Here is an 11,029-nt window from a genome sequence, read left to right as displayed (position 1 = left end):
GACCTCTTAAGGATTTCGCCCAACCATCCAACGAAGAACCTAGTTCTAGTATAGTAAACCCAAACCAAAGACAATTTCGAACTTAAACCCTCCCTGTTGCAACTAGTGCAACAAAGACAATTCGCAGGTCTCGCTACTGAGAACCCAAACCAACATTTAAAAATATTTCTCCAATTAGCAGACACTTTTAAAACCAATGGAGCTTCTCCTGAGGCAATCCGTTTAAGATTATTCCCTTTCTCCCTCAGAGATAAAGCCCTATCATGGTTGGATTCCCTTCCACCCAATTCCATTATGACTTGGGATAACCTTAGAAGAGTATTCCTTGTTAGATACTTTCCCCTAAGTAAGACCGCCGTTCTTCGAAACCATATAACTAGATTTACCCAGAACCAAGGAGAATCGTTGTTCGAAGCTTGGGAGAGATATAAGGAGCTGTTAAGAGCATGCCCACATCATGGTTTAGAAAATTGGTTAATCATTCGTACCTTCTATAATGGACTTCACTATAACACCAAGATGACCATCGACGCTACCACAGGCGGTGCGCTGGTGAACAAACCTTATCCTGAAGCTAGTGCCCTCATCGAAGATATGGCTCAAAACCATCAATCATGGGGAGTCGAACGAGCGACAGTTGAGAAGAAGGAAGCCGAAGGAGGAGTACATGAATTAAGCTCTATAGACATGATGCAAGCTAAAATGGACGCATTAGCCCTTAAGGTCGAGCATATGTGCATAAACCCGAATACTGTAGCCGCAGTTTCGTTGGATTGTGAGATATGTGGAACCAAAGGACACCAATTTGCAGAATGCAGTCTATTAAACGAAACCCACTTTGAGCAAGTGAACTACACCCAAGGGAACCCATATTCGAATACCTATAACCCTGGATGGAGGAATCACCCGAACTTCTCCTATAAGAACAATAACCCTATCCAAAATACTGTACCTCCGAGGCAAACATGTTACCAAGCCCCAAGACCAAATCAACCTATGCAACCTGTACCATCAAAGCCGAGCCTTGAGAAAATTATGGAAAATTTTATCACTGCTCAAACCCAACAAAACACAGAGTTCATGAACCAAAACATTCACGTTAACGAACTGATTACCCATTTAGGAACCAAGGTTGACCAAATAGTTACTCACACCAAGATGTTTGAAACCCAGATCTCTCAGGTAGCTTTAAACCAAGCCCCCCAGACTACACCTGGAGGACAATTCCCTGGACAACCTCAACAGAATCTGAGAGGACAAGCCAATGCCATTACCCTACGAAACGGGAACGCTTATGATGAGCCACCAAACCCAAGATTGAGTGAACCCAAAACTTATAAGGAATATACAACACCCACGGACAAAGTAAAGGAACCAGAGGAATCTGAAAAACAGGAAGGTCAAGAAAAAGGAGAAGAACCTAAAGACAAAACTTATGTACCACCCCCGCCATACAAACCACCGATACCATATCCGAAAAGACTTAAACAAACCCAGATCAATAACCAATATCAGAAATTTATTAAGGTTATAGAAAAACTTCACGTAGAAATCCCTTTCACAGAAGCCATCACCCAAATACCTTCTTATGCAAAGTTTCTCAAAGACATCCTTACCAACAAATGTAGACTCGACGATCCAAAACCCTTGGAATGCAATTTTATTTCCGAGAATAAGTTAGCCAAAAAAGATAAAGATCCTGGAAATTTCTCCATTCCTTGTCTTTTGGGAAGTCATGTCATCGAAAAAGCTTTTATAGACTTAGGAGCTAGTGTGAGCTTAATGCCTTTAGCAGTTTGTGAGAGGTTAAACTTAGGAGAATTACAGCCTACTAAGATATCACTTCAATTAGCCGATAGATCTGTCAAGTATCCGATAGGCATATTAGAAGATGTCCCTGTTAGGATAGGTAAGTTGTTTATCCCTACTGATTTTGTTGTCATGGACATCAAAGAGGATAATGATATACCAATCCTTCCAGGTAGACCATTCTTATCAACTGCAGGAGCCATAATAGATGTCAAGTGAGGAAATTTGACCTTTGAGGTAGGTGACGAGAAAATAGAATTTATACTTTCAAAATTTCTTATGGCACCTGTGATGGGAGACGCATGTTATGCCATAGATATCATTGATGAATGCGTTAGGGAATTAGAACAAGAAGAAATCATAAAAATGATTAAGTTGCCATCAACTCTCATACTGGAAGATGATGACTTTAGGAAACCCTACATCGATGATAACCTTTACCAATATTTATCCCTTACCCCAGATCCTATGCCATGCCCTAAGAAACCAACCTTAGAACTTAAGGAACTGCCTAAGAACCTGAGATATGAGTTCCTCGATGAAGAGATGAACCGTCCAGTTATAGTCAGTGCTACCTTGAGCCAAGAGGAAACGGACCAACTCCTAGATGTTTTACGAAGATATCCCACAACCTTAGGATATAATCTCTGACCTGAAAGGTATAAGCCCATCCGTATGCAGGCATCGGATTTCGCTCGAGGAAGATTCAAAGCCCTCCAGAGAACATCAGAGAAGAATAAATCCTATAATGAGTGATGTTGTTAAAAAAGAAGTTCTTAAGTTACTTGAGGCAGGTATAATCTATCAGATCTTGGATAGTAAGTGGGTGAGCCCTGTTCATGTAGTACCTAAAAAGGGAGGCATCACAGTCGTGCAAAATGATAAAGGCGAACATGTAGCAAAACAGACATAAGGAGGATGGTGGATGTGCATAGACTACAGAAAATTAAATAAAGCAACCAGGAAGGATCATTTCCCTTTACCATTTATAGACCAGATGTTGGAGCGTCTAGCCAGACACTCTTACTTCTGCTATCTAGATGGATACTCTGGATTCTTCCAAATACCTATCCACCCCGAAGATCAAGAAAAAACTACCTTTACATGCCCTTATGGAACTTTTGCCTACAGACGAATGCCATTCGGCCTCTGTAACGCCCCAGCTACTTTCCAACGCTGCATGATGTCAATCTTTGCAGATTACCTAGATGGTATCATAGAAGTATTTATGGATGATTTCTTGGTTTGTGGATTTGATTTCCACAATTGTCTTGCTAACCTTGAGAAAATCCTGGAGAGATGCATGGAGGTGAACCTTGTACTAAATTGGGAAAAGTGTCATTTCATGGTGATCAAAGGGATTGTTTTGGGACATATAGTTTCCGAAAAAGGTATTGAGGTAGATAGAGCTAAGGTAGAAGTTATAGAGAACCTAAAACTACCTAAAACTATTAGAGAAGTCCGAAGTTTCCTTGGACATGCTGGATTCTACCAGCGTTTTATCAAGGACTTCTCCAAAATAACTAAACCTTTAACTGGCCTTTTAATGAAAGATGTTGAATTAATTTTTGATGGAAAATGTAATGAAGCATTTAATCTTTTAAAGCAAGCGTTAATATCAACACCTATTATGCAACCCCCTGATTGGTCAGAACCTTTTGAGATAATGTGTGACGCTAGTGATTATGCGGTTGGAGCTGTTCTAGGACAAAGGAAAGAGAAAAAATTACATGTGATTTATTATGCCAGTAGAACCCTAGACGCTGCCCAACTTAACTATGCAACAACTGAAAAGGAATTACTCGTTGTAGTTTTCTCTATAGACAAATTTAGATCTTATCTAGTAGGAGCCAAAATTATAGTTTACACCGATCATGCTGCCATTCGTTACATATTAAGTAAAAAGGATGCCAAGCCCAAATTATTCCGATGAATTCTGTTACTACAAGAATTTGATTTAGATATAAGAGATAAAAAAGGCACTGAAAATGTAGTGGCTGATCACCTTTCTAGGCTAGAACACCTGAAACCAGAATTAGTACCCATAAATGATGATTTTGCCTATGATAGACTGATAGCCAGACTAGAAACCATTGAAGATGATAGCCTAGTCCCTCATGAGCATTTCCAAAAATCCTTAGCTGTAAGTAACGTACCATGGCATGCAGACTTTGTTAATTACCTAGTTGCTGATATCGTACCCCCTGATCTTGACTACCACCGCAAGAAGAAGTTCTTCAATGATGTGAGAAACTTTTATTGGGACGAACCGCTCCTTTTCAAAAGTGGTAAATATGGAATTTTTTGCCGTTGCGTTCCAGAAGAGGAGGTAAAAAGTATAATTGAGCATTGTCACTCTGCACCCTATGGTGGACATGCGAGCACCTCTAAGACATACGCCAAGATTCTTCAAGCTGGCCTATTCTGGCCTACCATGTGGCGTGATGTCCATGCTTGCATTGTCAAATGTGATAGATGCCAACGCACGGGAAATATTTCAAGGCGTGACAAAATGCCTCTAAGAAACATTCAGGAAGTAGAACTCTTCGACGTTTGGGGTATAGATTTCATGGGACCTTTCCCACCATCCTTAGGAAACAAGTATATCTTAGTAGTTGTGGACTACGTGTCTAAGTGGATTGAAGTTATAGCTGCACCCACAAACGACACTATAGCGGTGATCAAGTTATTCAAAAACTATATACTCCCTAGATTTGGAACACCCCGTTTAGTCATAAGCGATGGAGGATCACACTTTATATCGAGAATATTTGATAAACTTTTAAGCAAATATGGAGTTAGGCATATAGTAGTAACACCATACCACCCACAGACTAGTAGCCAAGTAGAAGTATCCAATAGGGAGAAAAAAGAAATCCTAGAAAAAACTGTTTCAATATCTAGAAGAGACTGGTCTCAGAAGCTCCAAGAAGCATTATGGGCCTACCGAACCGCTTTCAAAACTCCTATAGGAACAACTCCCTACCAACTAGTCTATGGAAAATCCTGTCACTTACCTTTTGAATTAGAGCATAAGGCCTATTAGGCCATTAAAACTTTGAATTTAGACTACCTGACCGCTGGCGAAAAACGTATCCTTGACATTCACAAACTAGAAGAACTCCGACAATCTGCCTACGAGAATGCCAAAATATACAAAGAGAGAACAAAAGCTTGGCATGACAAAATAATAGTGAAAAAATATTTCAATATAGGCGACCCTGTTCTCCTGTTCAACTCTAGGTTACGACTTTTCCCTAGGAAGCTGCGCTCAAGATGGACTGGCCCTTTCAAAGTATCTAAGATTCTGAGATTCGGAGCTGTAGAAATCAAGAACGAAACATGTAGTCCATTCATTGTAAATGGACAAAGAATGACGCTCTACGAAGGAGGAGACATTTTAACAGACTACTCAAGCCACACTCTGATAGATCCACCGATTCCTACTACAGGTGTATAAATTCTGATCGTCAAGCTAATGACGTTAAACAAGCGCTGCTTGGGAGGCAACCCACGGTTTTCTTATCTTGTTTTACTTTTTTGCATTTATTTACTTTATTTTATTTTATTTTTAATCATATTTTCACCAGGACTAAATATTTGCAATGTTTGTGTTTTCAGGATCCCTTTTCCTAACTTTTACAGGATGCAGGACTTCGACGATATGCACGTAGCTCTTAGAGATGATGCCCAGAGAGAGCGTTACATAACTCTCTACCAACGCCCTATGGCCCCTACACGCTATCCAGACCAGCACTGCATGGAAGCCCTAGGCATTGAGTCGAGCATCCGATTTCTGAGCCACCAACTCCATTGGGATGAATTCGCTGACGACCTGAGCAACACCTACAGGAACTTGACATTGGAGTTCCTTAGTTCGTTTGATTATGATCCTTACTCTGTACTAGATGGGTATGTTGCTTTCAGGTTATTTGGGATTGAGTACTCTTTTAGCCAGAAGGAGTTCGGTGACCTATTAGGTTTTCAGACCACCCCCGACGTTATCCTTGAGACGCCGATGGGATACTTTCTGGGTAAGGAAGTGGAAAAATTCTGGAGCGATATCTCTAGTGGAGGGAATCAGGATCCTTTTACTCAGTTTTCCTAGGCTATACACAACCCTGCTTTGAGGTACTTCTAGATGATACTGGCACACTCCTTCCTTGGAAGACCAGATGCTGAGACGTTGCTGAGTGAGGAGGAGATATTCTTATTATTTTGTGCATCCCAGTCTCACCCTGTGGCATGTGGGAACTTTCTGTTGTGTGGCCTCAGCAGTGTTGCCAGATCGTTCAAAGGAGTCATTCATGTAGGAGGGATCATCACACAGATTGCCATCGCCTTAGGTCTATCCCGCAAGCTGCTACATCTCATGACCTTATGTGGGTACACTACTATGGATATCTATTTTTGCTTGACCAGAGGATTGATGAGGAGATCCTCCTTCAATCCAAGACAGTTCAGATTGCTGATTGATAGCGAGGCGATACATTACTTTACACTGCCTGATTCGATGATGACCAGTGTTCATGACCCAGCTAACTAGAGTTATGCTTTAGAGGGTCAGGGAGAGACTATCGAGGAGCCTAGATCCCCACCTGTTGCTGAGTATACCCCTACACCACCTTCACCCAGGATTACTGTGCTCTCTAATAATTTATCTTTGCAGATCCGCACGCAGATTGTAGAGTGTCATAGAGAGATTGTCGGGTTTAGGCAGGAGGTGGCTGACCTTACCTTACAGATGGCGGTATCCGACCTTACACATGCTACCAAGGCTGACTGTTTGTACCAGGAGATCGCAGAGCTTCGTCAAGAGATAGACGTGCTTCGTGGATCCAGTCAGGCAGACGAACCCCCTACTATTTGATTCTACCATTTTGTTTTATTTTGTCTCATTTATGCTTATATTTTTCGCATTTACCTAACTTATTTTATATCATTGCATTTGGGATATTTTCTTAACTATGTTAGCACATTGATATTTCCACATCTATATATCTATATTTTATGTGTGTTTATTATATTTATATTTTTATTATAGTCTAATTATATTAATTAATTATTTATTTATTAGTCTAATGTTTAAATTTTATTTTTATAAAATTGTGCAAAGCCTTATGTCACTAGGAAAATAAAATGCAAATGCTATCCGGACCCCCCAACCGAAAAAAGAAAAAATTTAGCCCAACCGAAATTGGCCTTGTGGCGCCCGCCATGGATGCTGTGGCTCCCGCCACGGCGTCTGTATAAGCTCGGGGCAGACTCACACTTTTCACCATTTTCAAACCTTCAAACCTCCAAAACCCATTTTTTCACCCTCTAAAAACGCCCTTAAACCCCATAAAAGCTCCCACATATCTCATCTTCCCACCATACAAATCATTTTCCCAACTTCCATTTTCATTTTCATCCATCAATACTCATAAAAATCCCACCTTTATACAAACCCATCTTCATCTTCTTCATCATATTCCAAGAGCTAAAAAATGGAGTTCAACGGATTTATCCTTCGTGAAGGGAAACCGGGGGATAGACAGAGAAAAATTATCGAAAGGTTGCAAAATCGGGAAATCCTCCCGACAAGGTATGTGGATGATAATTGTCTTTACACTTTGGGTATCTACCATATCATTTTTTATTTATTAGATAATTTAGGCTTGCACACTATCTTTTCAAACAGGGAGCCTACCTTTGAGCGATTGACAATCGAGTTTTTAAGTTCTTTAATTTATATTGTCAATCCTAACACTTCTAGTACAGTTGGTACTATTCAATTTAGAATGTTTGTTGTTGAGTATGAATTCAGTACCGACGAACTAGCAGGCCTATTAGGAATTCCTCATGTGGAAGGTGCTATTTGTGAGGCCCCTTTGGATTCAGATTGGTCGGTCGAGGTGTTTTCCTTCTGGCAGAGATTGTCTAACACTTCAATAAACTCTTTTGAAGGAATTCTTGCCTCGACCATCCATAACCCGGCCATCAGAGTTTTTAGATATCTAATGGCATGTACTATTTTTGGCCGGGAGAATCCAAACAAGGTCAATGCTCAAGAGCTTCTATTTTTGCAAGGAAGCCTCACAAATAGAAGAATTAATTCGGTCCCGTTTATGATTGCTCATATGGCTTTACCTCTTAATAAAGCGGGACCTATAGTTTTCGGAGGACTCATTACGTCTATTGCTCGTGCGCTTAACCTGAACAATGAGATAGCTACCCTAGATCCCTTACCTCCTCGCACAATCAACCTAAATTTTTTGAGAGATATTAAATTGTGCCGATTGAGGAGAGAAGGAGGTATGCTTATGGTTCATGGTATAGCTATCCCATCTGTTGTCTTACCGTGCACTAGACGTACTGATGTATGTAATGAAAGGAATTGGACCTATGTTTTAGATGCTCCACCTGTTTTCGGTCCACTTCCTTCTAATGTTCCTGATGAGGAAGGAAACGAGACTGATGAAGAGTTTGCTCAGAGAGAGCGATCTCCCGTACCTCATGTGTCCCCCCGTCACCCTTTACCACCACACACCGCACCATCTTCTTCTTTTGTAGGTTCTGCTCCTGGCTTCTATATTACAGAGGAGATGTGGCGCGACCACATGGCTAGAGAGCAAAGGCGTGATGACCTACTCTCTACCATTCAGCAACAACTGGCGGACAACATGAGCTTCATGCAAGAATCGCAGTGGAGGACAAATAGATCCTATGAGACTGTTGTACAGTCCCTGCTTACGATCACGAACGAGCAAGCCCGTCAGCAGAACTACCACCGTCAACATTCTGCACTCATAGAAGCCACTCAGGGTTCCATTTTAAGCAACCTTCGAGAGGTGAGGACTGCTCAGGATGCCTTACAGGCCAGGATGGATCAGAGAGACAGTCGTCGCAGCCGATCCCGTCGTCCACCTCAGGATGGAGAAGGCACCAGTGGTCAGCAGTAGGATGTCAGGTTACTCTCCCCTTATCTTATTTCGAAACATTGGGGACAATGTTCGATTTAAGTGTCGGAGGAGATTTTATCGCTTTCTATTTTTCTTTGTTGTTTTTAGTTAGATTGTTTATTTTTATTGCTTTTTAGTTGTTTACTTTGTTTCATTTTGCTTTTAGTTCGAGTGTTTTAGATAATGCATGAGTTTGACGAGTCACCAGTATAGTGTATCTTTAGTACATTCTAATCTCCCCATTCCTTTAGCCCTACCAAAAAAATTTTTTGCAAAAGAAAACGGTGTTATTCTGAAAGTTTTTGGGCTTTAAGACAGGTTTGAGTTGGGATGTGGTGACTTGGGAGAACTTCTTGAAACATCAGTATCATTTTAGCACCATAGACTTCATGAGTATAGGAATCACTCCCGAAACCCCATATACCATGGCCTTAATCATCATTTAAGTATAGTCCTCAGTAGTTTATTCCAGCAGTCAGCTCCGACCGAAGCAGCCTCTACGTAAGGGACCGATGAACATAAGTGAATGATCCAAGGAAATAAATAAAAGAAAAGAAAAGGAAACTCCGGTATAGGTGACCCTCACAAAGTCATTTAAAAAAAAAAAAGTTGTAAAAATTTACTGCAAAAAGAAAAAGAAAAAAAAGAAAAACTCACCCGCTGTTAGTTGGTTCAGAGGTATCTGGCACTGAACTCGGTAGGGCAGATTACGATCCGATCCCCCACAACTGCAGTTGGGTCAAATAAAAGGGTTTACACAAATTTATATGCCAGGAACCCCATGTTTGGATCATAATCACTAACAGGTCACTTTGCTATGAAACATGTACGAATAACGGGCTTAATTTGATTGCGCCTGAATGAAAAGGACCCAAAAGAGATGAAGAGGTAGGCCTAGGTATTGTGGGACAATATGGGTTGGTTAATATAGGAATGGAGTTTATGTCCGTGTTTGCGGATAAGTGTCATCATGATACCCTTAGTTCACTCGGTTAGTACCTATCACTGCATCCCGACTTGAACTTAGAAGCCTTTCAAGCCCGAATCACTCGTTGACACCAGTATTTCTTCTTTGAGCTTTTAAGTGTTTTTCTTGAGGACAAGCAAGAGTTTAAGTGTGGGAGAATTTGATGACACTGAATTTCACCGTATTTTCGACTCCAATTTCGCATGCATTTTAGTTGTTTTATTATTATTTTGTTATTTTATTACTATGTTTCTCTTTGTTTTCAGGTTTTCAGTCTAATCGGAGCCCCGATTGAGAAAAGGAGTGAAAATGAGCTAAAAACACTAAAAATCAGCATTTTGAACTTGTGGCTCCCACTGTGGCTGGCGCCATGGGCCCAACCATGACGTGTCATAGATCAACTTCCCTCAACTGCCACGCCTCCCACTATCTCCACTTGGGTGCCACAATTTACCCTTATGGCGGGCGCCATGGTGTTGTGGCGGGCGCCACAAGAAGAAAACTTTTCCCTCCCAATTTCAAACTGAAGGGTATCCTTGTCTTTTCCATTATTTTACTTGCTTATAAATAGAGACTCGATTTCATTTGTTTCATCATCCAAACTTAGAACAAACTTAGTTATATTTAGGCATATATTCAGTATTGTAAAAGTCGTAATCGCTTCACATTGGGGTGTTGCCACGACTGTGTAATCGAGTTTGGAGCATTTTGGAAGGAAGTTAATCCTGCTGCCATTTTCATTTCCGTTTCACACTTTATTTAACCCTCCGATTGGAGCAGGTTTTATTGCTTTACCTATGTCTACTTTACTTTCCCGCACTGTCTTTAATTTATTTATTTCTCGCACTCGCACTAATTTATTTATTTCTCGCACTCGTACTACTTTATTTATTTCTCACACTCGCACTACTTTATTTATTTCTCACACTCGCACTACTTTATTTATTTCTCGCACTTGCACTACTTTATTTATTTCTCGCACAAGCACTACTTTTATTTACTTTCCGCACTCACACTACTTTTATTTACTTTTTGCACTCGCATTACTTTTATTTACTTTCCGCACTTGGACTACTTTTATTTAAATTAAAATTCACCTTTACTTTACCATGTCTAGCTAAACCTATAAAGGTTAGAATGTAAGGATCGTAATTGAACTGATAATCTGTACAATTGTTCGTAGAAACACTTAAGGGCTATTTTGACTTTCAACTTAAGTTTTCCCACACTTAATTTTCGTTGGGTAAGATCGAAATCCGTCCAACGTCTTTTTAAACTTAGTTGTTTTTAACTATTTCAAATACAGCGA

The 11,029-nt window shown here is 40.4% G+C and overlaps 1 non-coding gene across 1 annotated transcript; it reads right to left on the bottom strand.

The window, feature by feature from the left end:
• Positions 1-357: 357 nt before the first annotated feature.
• On the bottom strand, positions 358-464 carry LOC127090196 (small nucleolar RNA R71). The gene has a single exon (XR_007791724.1). It is a non-coding gene; the product is annotated as a small nucleolar RNA R71 (small nucleolar RNA).
• Between the last annotated feature and the right edge of the window lie 10,565 nt (positions 465-11,029).

The sequence above is a fragment of the Lathyrus oleraceus genome, chromosome 5 (genome assembly GCF_024323335.1).
Source record: "Lathyrus oleraceus cultivar Zhongwan6 chromosome 5, CAAS_Psat_ZW6_1.0, whole genome shotgun sequence".
NCBI lineage: Eukaryota > Viridiplantae > Streptophyta > Magnoliopsida > Fabales > Fabaceae > Lathyrus > Lathyrus oleraceus.
This window is presented reverse-complemented; position numbering and strand designations above follow the sequence as displayed.